The sequence below is a fragment of the Pteropus vampyrus genome, unplaced genomic scaffold (genome assembly GCF_000151845.1).
Source record: "Pteropus vampyrus isolate Shadow unplaced genomic scaffold, Pvam_2.0 Scaffold297, whole genome shotgun sequence".
Taxonomy (NCBI): domain Eukaryota; kingdom Metazoa; phylum Chordata; class Mammalia; order Chiroptera; family Pteropodidae; genus Pteropus; species Pteropus vampyrus.
The window spans coordinates 476737-488705 of NW_011889078.1; the positions used below are offsets into that span (position 1 = coordinate 476737).

The window sequence follows — 11969 nt, forward strand, 5'->3', positions numbered from 1 at the left end:
AGCTTAACAGCTCCTATTTTTCTTTCAGCTATTTTGTCCCAAAAGAAGTCAGCTGGCCATCTCTTTGGCTTGTAAAGAAAAGGAAGAATTTATGCTATAAATTATTGAAAATAAATTTCAAATTCATTAAGAGGTTTTCAAATTAATTCATTAAGAGTTTTATCTAACCTCATTGGTGCTAAGGTAGTTTTCCCTACAGTCCCATTTCCACAAGAGGCTCCTAAAATATTTGCAGAACAATAATCATTTGTTTTCAAAGTAACTCCTGGCCTGGCAGGTTTTCCTCAGTTCGTGTACACTGGGACTACAGTGGAGAAACAAGAAAAGGTTTCACATATGGCCACATAAATCTCAAAAAGGCTGTTATGGATGGGGGCAGAAGACATCATAATTACATATAGTTAGGTGCTTCCTGGAACCACACATACCCACAAAAGAAAGCACTTAGAGCCTTAGGCTATTGAAACCAAGTTGTCCAGGTGTAGATGTTGCAACTTTTGTGACTTCTCTCACTCCCCTTGTGGGTAAAGGCCATTCTTTCCAGTGCCTTTCTGGAGGAATTCTCTCTGCTCCTCACAAGAAAAATGTTTTCAGACACAATCTCTAAATTTCATGGAGAGAAATATATGTTAGTTTTTTGTTGTTCTTGTTTTATTGACAACCTTAAACATAACTATGAATGCAGTAGCCCAACACCCTGGCTGCAGATGAAGAACTGCCCTTTTTTTCTTTGGTGTGATCAGCGTCACCTCCCTTCACATCTCCTCAAGGACTTCATTCCTTTTATTATGCTGTTACATGCCAGTGTTCCAAAGCCTCTTTCTTTTCTGACTTCTTCCTACAAATTTATTAAAACAAACTTTGTCTTGAAAAAAATTTTAAATCTCTCCCTTGATCCTCTGTAATCTTAAAGAAAATGTTCTACTTGTTTCAAATACTATACACAAATGTATGTACACATTTAATCCACCCAGAATTTTTATTTAAATGTGCAGTGAAGCAGGAATCTAGGTTCATTTTATTCCAAATGGTTGCTAATTCTTCCCATACCATTTATTGAAAAAGCCTTAGTTTACCTACAGATTTAAAATTCTATTTACCTGTTTATTTATTTAGACCGATCTAAATGCTTTCAGTAAATTTTCAAGTAATACACATGCATATATATTATGTATATGTATACATAGAAATATATACATCATTCTTACATAATTTATTCCTATGCATTTCGTAGAGTTTGATGTAAGGGTGATTGGAATCTTTGCTTACACTTCATTTTATAGCTAGTTTTCACTGTTATAAATGAAAAAAGCCCAATGAAGTTTGGAAAATGAATTTTATATCCTTCAAATTTATAAAACTTGCTTTTGTAGAATCTGTCACATGTGTTAAGTATGTTTCATATCTTTCACATCAATGAAAAATTTAGTATATTTTATTTTCTTCTGATAATTATTCTTTGTTTTAATTTTATTACATTAGCTGGAATCTCCACAAATGTTAAATAATAATGAATATCCTGCCTTGATATAGACTAAAAAAAAAAGTAGCAAGTATTTAAGCATTTAATATGATTTTATATGTTTGATATTTCTGGTAAATATAACATTTAGGGTGTATTTATTATTCTATTATGCCTATAAGAAATGAATGAAGGCAGTGCCCTTGGCAGTTCCCCGGATCTGTCTCTCGCTTTAACAGTGTTTGGCCAGAACAGACCCAAGAACACCCTTACATCCAGCCTTCGAACACCTTCCAACCCTTTTTCCAGTCGCAACCTTCGGAACCTTCTCAGCTATCCTTGGCCTGCGAGACCAGCCATCACCGTGTTTTGAGCTTAATTCCTTACTGCCCAACAACTATGAGTTCTCAAATCCGTCAGAATTATTTCACCGAGGTGGAGGACGCTGTCAACCACCTGGTCAACCCGTCAACCACCTGGTCAACCTGTATCTGCGGGCCTCCTACACTTACCTCTCTCCGGACTTCTATTTCGACTGCCACGATGTGGCTCTGGAAGGCGTGAGTCACTTCTTCCGCGAATTGGCCGAGGAGAATCACGAGGGCGCCCAGCGTCTCTTGAAGATGCAAAACCAGCGTGGTGGCCGCGCCCTTTTCCAGGACCTGTAGAAGACTTCTCAAGATGAGTGGGGTAAAACTCGAGATGTCATGGAAGCCGCCATGGTCAGGAGAAGAACCTGAACGAGGCCCTTTTGGATCTTCACGCCCTGGGTTCTGCCCTCACAGCCCCCCATCTCTGTGACTTCCTGGAGAACCACTTCCTAGGTGAGGAGGTGAAACTCATCAAGTAGATTGGCGACCACCTGACTAATCTCCGCAGGCTGGTCAGCCCCCAGGCTGGGCTGGGCGAGTATCTCTTCGAAAGGCTCGCCCTCCAGCATGACTAAGAGCCTTTGGAGCCCGGAGGTTTTTGAGAGGCCCCTCTGCTTCCCCCTGGTGTTGGCCTTGGGCCCCAGCCTCTCCTTGCAACCAATAGGCAGCCTTGAGAGAGAGAGAGAGAGAGAGAGAGAGAGAGAGAGAGAGAGAGAGAGAGAGAGAGAGAGAGAGAGAGAGAGAGAGAGAGAGATGAAATGAATTAAGAATAACTGAATTTTGTCAAGTACTTTTTGGGATTATGTCATATAATCATGTGGGTTTTTATTTTTTGCCATCAGTTTATTGATAATTATGATAGCTTATACTTATGTAGTTCTTACTATGAGCACGGCATAATTAAACATTTTATATTTATGAACTCGTTGAGATATGTCATATCATTACTCCCAACTTTAAAACGAGGAAGCTGATACATATAGAGGTCACAAAGCTTTGAGTGGAATATTCAGGTTTCATACCCAGCAATCTAGATGCACAGCCCACATTCAGAACCACTATAACTTATTTTTCTCTTATGTTGATCTATTTTCTAGAATTAAACAATCCTTGAATTCCTGGAATAAAGCATAATTTTGTTATGTATTATTAATAAAATAAATAACTTTTAATATAGAACAATATAATTATATTTTACATTGTTAATTCTATATGAATAAATGAGGTTGGTCTTTAAATTTTGTGTAAAGAGTAAAGGTATGAGATTTTACTATTAGTGATTTGTCACTTTCTCTAAAATGAATTAAGAAGCTCTCCATCTTTTTCTATGCTCAGAAATAGTTTAAACAACATAGGATGTACTTGTTGTTTGGAGGTTGAATATAATGTATATAGAAATGATTTTGGCCTACAGCTTTATTTAATGGTATATCTTTGATCACATTAATAATTTTGTCCAAAGTTATTGTTCTGTTGTAATTTATTAACAAGTTTATATTTTCGAATAAGACTACTAACATATTTATCACAATTATGTCCATTTTTTCATTTATAACATTATAAATTTTCTCTCTCCCTTTTTCATTCATGCCAGAGATTTATGCATTTTTTTCAACAGCTTGAGGTAAAAATTCTGGTTTTATCCATCAGGTCTACTTTTTAAAAATTTTACTGCTTAACCTTTTATCTTTTTCTTTATTGAGGTAAGAAAACAACATGAGAGCAACACTTTTGATAAATTTTTAAGTGCACAATACAGTATTTCTAACTATAGGCACAAAATTATACAGCAGATCGCTAGAACTTATGCTTCATTATCTACATTTATGGGCTTTTCTTTTTGTTATTTTTTAAATCTTTTTTTATTTGTTCAATGCTTATTTCATAATAAACCTTAGAAGGCCATAGATCTTGACTACAGCCTGCACTATGGTCATATGTTTTGATCTATTCACATTTATATTACCAAATTGCAAACCAGTTGCTTCAATTTTGATAAGCTTATTAGTCCAGGTATTATTTAGAATAGCTTTTTTTCTCAAGTGCGTAATTCTTTTGTGTCTTTTATTCTTGATTACTTGTTTTACTTAATCATGTATAGCAAATATTCTGTAAAATTCACATTTTAGGAATTATAATTTAAGCTTTATTTGTAACCTTTCTGATGAAGGTTTCTTTTTCTCTCACAAATGTTTTGTGAAAACAAAACCTCTGTATCTTACAGAGAATACGTATTCTTTCTCATTCACACTCTTCTTTCTCTCTCTCTCCTTTTTTGTTGTGTGTATGTGTTTCTATATGGATATAATTAAGAATTATTTTAATTAAATCATTTACATAATTAATATATTTTGTCTCATTCATCTGTTAAATTCATCTGTTAAATACATTAAAATCTTCCATTATGATTATGGTATTACCAACTCTTTTTATTTCTAATAAATTATAGATATACTACTGCTAGATTGGAAGATGGAGGTTAATGTTATTATATTCTTTGTTTAGTTTAATTTTACTCTTATGTAGATAAATCAGATAGGTAAGGATTTAAATGTATTTCTTTAAAAAAATGAAGGCCATTGCTAGAAAAATAGACTGCATAGAACTTCCAAATACTTGAAAAAGAAGGAATTCAAAACACATCTTTATTATCTTAGCAAAAGCAAAAATAGGACAAGAGGAAAGTATAGGAAAGTATAAAGAAATACTGAAAGAATAGCAGAGAAACATTATAAAATAGTAACAAAATAGAAAAAAAATATTGTAGGAATAAAACAATTCAGTTACCCAGAATAATATGAATTAATTCATTCTATATTCAAAAATAAAGATTGTTGAATAAGTTTAAAAAACAAAATGGAGGATTTTTCTGTACATAAGAGAACCTAGAACAAAATGGCAAAAAGAATGTCAAGCTGTGTTGCTTATTAACCTTTACATCTGCAGAGTCTGTTGCATTTAACCTGTCCCCACTGAAACTGTCTTATAGTCATTTCCCTCTGTTCTGACTTTGCCACTTAGGTGGGCTCTGTACTTCCAAATTTGCTGCCTCCAATCTATTCCTCCACATTATAGCTTGAGTAATCTTTCTAAAATGAACTCTGAGTTTCCCCTCATGTCACTGTCTAAGTTTCTCCCCTAAGTCTCTGGATCCATCACCCAATACTGTCCTGTGCACCTTTTCCTTTAGCTATACCAAACTAGAGTTCTTAGGGTTCTCTAAATGAGCTATACTATATCATGTCTCTGAGTTTTATTACTCAGTAAAATTTCATGAAAGCAGAGATTGTGTCTATGTATATTTTCAATAAGCATGTGTTCAGTGAATGATAAAAATATGCAAATGAATGAACAAAGAGAAAGAGAATTGGTAAATGGACAAATGAATTCTATGTCCTCTTTTTGGAGTTTCATCCCCATAAGCCTATCCAACTCCTACACTCATTTTTCAAGGCTTCTCTGAGAAGCTCATGACAGTGTATGATATGAAAACTTTTTATGTGACAGTGAAGATATAATAACTTCTTTTATCAAGAATTCTACATTAACTGAAAGTAATGTTTAATGTCTTACCTAAAAATATCCTTTTATCGAATAATCTTGGATTCATGTTTATTTCTTTCTCTGCTTTTAATTCCTTCTTATGATTTATCCAATGATCTCAGTCCTTTCCTTCATTTTTTTACTCAATTCAGAATTTTTCTTTTCCTCAGTGACAAGTGTTTCTCTTGTCTTCTAATAAGAAGTCAAGAGTTCAGCTTTCCAGGGCTCTGGATAATGACTTAGAATCCCAGGAGATGACTCACAGAGAGAAAAGAGATCAGCCTACTCACCTTCACCTACGCTTTCCCTGAACTGACTCATCTAGGAGAGAATGGCACACACGGAGAAGAAGGGCAAGGACAAACTCTTTTGGCCTCAGTTTCTTTACATGTAAAATGAGGGGCTTAGATATAATCATCCTGAAAACAACTGACATATGATCCTATAGGTACATACTTTGTATCAATTCATCACAATTCTATGCTAGATATCAAAAAAATTGACAGTTCTTTCCTCTGCATAACTCTTTTGGCCAAATCTTCTTAATAGGTCTTAGGAAGAGAGGGGCCTAGTTTTAAGGAAAACCGAATATAGAAACTGGTGTAATGAATGAAACCTTCAGACTGCCACTTAGGACCCATGTGATTATACGAGGAAGGAGGGCTTAAGACATACCAAGACCCAACCGATCTGTATATACCCTTTCCTGAACAAAATAATTTGATATCTCTCAGGCTAATGGGCTCTAAGCTGTAGTCAAAAATGTGACCAGTTTCCATTCAGGTTAACTTGTTGTTCTCAATCTTGAAATAGCTCAATATTGTGGTGTGCCATGATTAATTGTGAGCTGTGCCTCAAGTAATATGTTACTAATGATAACGTACTAAATTTTGCATATAATTGCCTTTTTAAATAAAGTAGAGCAAACTCAAAGTTACTCCTGTCTATAATATCACTCTCACTAAGTTGTAGTTCAGTCTTTCCTGGAATTAGAAAGAACATGTAGAAAAGTAAGTTTAGGTTCTATATGTAAACATCATCCCATATGTCTGTTACAGGAAAGACATTGTTTAGGACTAATGCATTAAAGATTAATTCAATCAACAAATAACCATTGATATGAGAATGTGCTTATGGTAGATGGATAGAGGGGAATGATCCAGGCCAGGGAGGGTTCTGAAATAAGAAACAAGTGCTTTGGTGGGTCTAAATATGCAAAGGAAGGAATCTTAGAGGGGGGCTTTCCTTGGTTCTGTAAATTAATTTATTATTCAACTCTTATCAACCAAATGCTCTTCAGATAGTCTAATCTATGATTTATTGCAGTGTTTCTCAACCACAGCTACATATTCATATCACCTAGGAAACCTTTCAAAAACATCTAAGCCTGGACCTCCACCTCCAGAGATCCTATTTAAATTGGTTTCCTATTAATTTGGTGGTTCTCAAAGTTAGCATGCTTCAAAATCATTTGGATGGCTTGTTAAAATACAGATTTCCAGGTCCCACCTCTGAGATTCCTGATTAGTGGTCAAGGGTGGAATCTGAGAATTTATGTTTATAAGTATTGCTGATACTGCTGGTCTGTGAATCACATTTTGAATCGCTGTGCCACAAAAAGTACCAGATGATCATAATACCTTGGAAACTTATTAATAACACAGCTTCCCAGACTAGTCTCATGAAGATTTTGATTAAGAATGTTTTTGGCATGGGATCAGGGAATTTTTATTTTAATAGTTATCCTCAATGACTTCTCACCAGGCAAGGCTGGGGATCCCTACCCCAAGAGACCTCTGGCAAAAAGTGGAGGACAGTGGGGATGGTGTCTCAGTTTTTTGCATAGTACTGTTTCATGGACTGAAGCCATATGGCAAGTTACCTTGTGTTATTATTCTGTTTCCATATGGCAAGTGTCAGGACAAATCTTGTTCCATCAGAATCTGCTCTCCCTGGCCTCTCCCTGCATGGCTCTCTAACCATGTTGGCTTCCCTTCATGCCTGGGTCTTCTCTTTCTTGGCCCAGCCTGCCTGACTCAACTGATTGCTCTAAAACCAGCCCTATTTTTCTTTTTTTTTTTTTTTCATCACATTTCTCTCATGGATGTTTTATATCACTATCATTGTTTTCTCATCATAGACTTTCCTTAGATGAAAGGACTCTGACTTTTATCCACATTACTTTATGAAGTAAACTCTACAACAGTTTTATTTTTATATTTGAGATATATAACTCTTAGAATACTCTTCTAACACATTGGCAATATTAAATTGTTTGCATCATAAATGCACCCTTATGTTTACTGCAGTACAGTTTATAATAGCCAACATATGGAAGGAAGCAACCTAAGTGCCCAGCAATAGATGACTGGATAAAGAAGTTGTGGTAAATATATACAATGGAATATTACTCAGCCATAAAAAAAAACAAAAAAGAAATCTTGCCATTCGTAATGACATGGATATACCCAGAGGGTGTTATGCTAAGTGAAATAAGTCACTGAGAAAGACAAATACCATATGATTTTACTTACATGTGCAATCTAAAGAATAAAATAAATGAACAAACAAAAGGGAAACAGACTCATAGATACATAGAACAATTGATTGCCAGATCAATTGGGAGGTGGGGGGCTGGATGAAAAAGGTGAAGGGATTAAGAAATACAAAATAGTCATGGGGGTGTGAAGTACAGCATAGGGAATATTGTTAATAATATTGAAATAACTATATACAGTGTCAGATGGGTACTAGACTTATCAGGGAGATCACTTCATAAATTATATAAATGTCTAACCACTATGCTGTACACCTGAAACTAATATAATATTGAATGTTAACTCTATTCAAAAAATAAAATATTAAAAATAAATTAATTTTAAAAATTACATGTATTTTTATATTAAATATGCATAAATACAAATTTAAACTTTATATAACTGTTATCAATTATAATATAACATAATATTATAAATTAAATATAAACTGGAAAACCAATAAATTAGGAGTGAATAATGAAGATATATGAGATGATACATTTATTTCAGAAAATACTTAGTTGTGTTTACTGATAATGTAGCATAATATATGCTTCTATATCTAATATGATTCTCTATTTTGATATCAATAACACCTATGCCTATCTGTATAACACAGTTTTTAAAACTATATGAATAACATTAAGCCTTTGAATTCTGGTTCATGATAATCAGACCTCATACTTAATTTAAGCTCTTTGAGGGAGCAATCTTAAAATGTCAATTTTAATTAGATGTCCTTTGAGAAGTCTCTAAATTTGTCTTCTTTGCTTAAAGATAAATTTAGTACTGCTATATTGTTGGAATCCATGTTAAATGCCTATATAAACCAATTAGTGCCACAAGAAGAAACGGAAAAGTTCTTTATTAAAGTGTTTAGCTTTAGTATTACTGTTAATGAGTGATGTGAATAAAGACAGAACCCACACAACACAGCTCACAAAGTGAATATGGGATGCCCTGCTACTACTGCCCAACTTCTGAGCCATACTCTGAAGTGCATGTCACACTATCACACCCCTCAGCACTTCCCCATTAGGTACCATGAAATCACCATCAGTACAGCATACACTGATGGAGATGACACCTGTCCTTTACTTCCTAAAAAGTGTATATTTTGGATGGAAACATGAACACTGTTCATGTAGCAAGTGAATATTCAATAATATGTTTATATTATTTTTAGATTTTCAACAAAAATGAAAATATAGTGTTAAAATGTTTTTTTATGTGAACTCATATATTCAAGGCTACATCTATGAACCCCAGGAGTTCCCGGAGAGAAGTTCAAGAAAATTACTTTAGAATAATGGTTCTTATTGGGGTGGAGGAAAGAGTTACTTGGCTACCTAGGGCAGTGGATATGATTAACTTGAAACATTTCTAAACTACTCATGACCTACTGTGAGATACTGACATAAGATAATGCTTTTGATAATTTCCTGCCATGACAATTCATTGTTGCTGATGGAAGTAGTTATAGATCATATATTACAAAGAAAAAAGGAAGTTTAAGAATAACTATGTTCGAAAACCACCAAAGATGTATTTAACACCAAAATCAGATGCTTTTTCTTAGTTGTAATTCTATCTCTCAGAGTCATGTGATGTTTACTATCTTTCCAATAATTTTTAAAAACATATTTTATTGCCTATACTTGTACTTATTTGACTATGCCTAATCTTTTTTTTCACTGACTCCTCTTCAACTTCTTTGCTCTTAAATGTATGTGTCCTGCAAAGTTAGTTTCTCTTTCTAGACTTTCATTCTTAGCAACCATTCCCACTTCCATAAAATACTCAGAAGATTACTTTTAATATCTCAAATTATTAGACAAGGAATAAAGAAGATTGAGGATTAAGTAAATGAGTATATCGAATATAGATTTAAATAACCCCACTTCTCATCACTGTACTGTAATTATAAAAACAAGTCAACCTTTTCAAAAGATAGCCAAACACTAGAAAAAAAAAATTCAAACTATAACCAAAAATTTCAATTCACGCCTATCTCAACACATAAAAAGTTCTATGAAGAGCAAATGGCACATACCAATCATTTTTAGAATGTAGTTCCTGATTAGTTCAATTTAGAACTGAAAGTACTTTAAAGTCATATTTAATTAAAAAAAAAAATTCTACCAATAGGTTAGTCAGATAAAAGTATCTGGGCAAAGAACTTCTGGTTTTAAATAGGTGCTTAATAATAGGATTTGATATCTGGATCACAGTTTAAAACCCAAAAATAATGACGCCATTTGGATAGAGATAAAGACAAGAATAGACAGACAAGGTCTTTCCCCAGAAGACTATCTGGCCTGATCATGAGGACTTTATACTGAATAGAGATGAAAAAAAAGACAAAAATGATTTTTAAAAAAAAAACCTTAATATGTCAGTTTCACTGGAGGAATTTAAGAATATATATTAGGTATGTTTATATACAGAAACATAAGAAAGTGCTCTGTGATTCATAAGACATAACACTAGAGAAGAGGTCTATGAAACCTCTATATTCATATCATCTTTGCATTCTAGTCTTGGCTATTTCACAAACTGACTGGATTTTAGTTTCCTTAATAAAGTTTTTGAGTTAGATCAGATTATTAATTCTGCTACAGTGATAATTTAACCCCTATATTAGCCTAACACAGCAAATGTGAAATCTTGCACACATCCATTACTGGTCTGCAAGGGTTCTGCTCCACTTAGTCAGCCTTTACCTAACTGGTAAAGGCCTTATGTTGAGACACCACCATCTCAGACACTGCCACTGTAGGGGAAGATATTGATGAAGAGGACATATAGCTTTCAAATACCACAGTCAATTAGAACTATTATTCCCATCACAGCCAGTTGGTCAGAACTACTCTGGTGGTCCCAACAATTTCAAAGGTATCTGAGAAATATAAAAGAGCACATGTAATACTCTGTGATCATTTCTCTCTCTGCCATGATCTCGAATTTCTCAACAGGAGTCCTAAAATCTATGGTTCTCTAATTATAAAGGCTGGTATTTACTGATGATCTTCTACTTATCAGGCAATTTACATATGTTAAAACTTACTACCTATAATATTAAAACTTACTACTTAAACTATACAACTTACATTCACTAAAGTAGGCAATATTATCTCAGTTTTATGGATGAAAAACAGATTTAGAGAAAACCGTTTTCCTAGTAAGTATTGGAGTTAAGATTGTTTCTCCATGCCTCACTGTCTTGCCTGCCTGAGTATGGTATAATGAAAATGGCTTTTGAAAGCTTGTGCTTTGGCATAAGTAGGAAAACAAATCTGAAATTTGTTTTAATTATATTAACATGCCTAAAGGAAATTGTCTGTTTATCTGTAATAAGACTGCAGGTTATCTAAAATGTCACATTTCTTTACTTTTGATTGAAATTATATAAAATCATACGATAACAAGGATTATCCAATGCTTATTAAATACTCTTATAACCTGTTACCGGTCTTTGATAAATAAAAAAAAATTATAGGATATTAGATCAACGGGGTAAAAATGAAAGGGATTCTTCACGATATAAGTTGGATGTTATTGGGATAGACTAGCGGTCCCCAACCTTTTTGGCACCAGGGACAGGTGCTCCTATGAGAATCTAATGCCTGATGATCTGAGGTGGAGCTGAGGTGGTGATGCTAGCGCTGGGGAGTGGCTGCAAATACAGATGAAGCTATGCTTGCCCGCAGCTCACTTCTGTTGTGCATTCCAATTCCTAACAGGCCATGGCCTGGGGATTGGGGACCCCTGAACTAGATGAAAATGAAAAGATTTATAGCTCTAGGATTCCCAAATTACATTATATACATTGTTGCTCCCATATTTGCAACTTCTTTGTTCTTGCCAATTGAATGTATACGTATCATCGCATTCGCTCTCCTGATGTTTTGTTTACATGGCACCAACTCTGCAGTTATTTGGAAACCCCAGGTGATTGAATGAAGTTCTCCCTCTGTATTTAAAGGTTTGACATCAATTAATGCAACAAGAAAGTCATTAATTTAATTAATAATCACTGAAAATTCTCCCTTGCCT

The 11969-nt window shown here is 34.2% G+C and overlaps 1 pseudogene; it reads left to right on the top strand.

Annotated features, from left to right (window-relative positions):
* Positions 1 to 1861: 1861 nt before the first annotated feature.
* Positions 1862 to 2412, top strand: LOC105303041 (annotated as a pseudogene).
* Positions 2413 to 11969: the final 9557 nt, after the last annotated feature.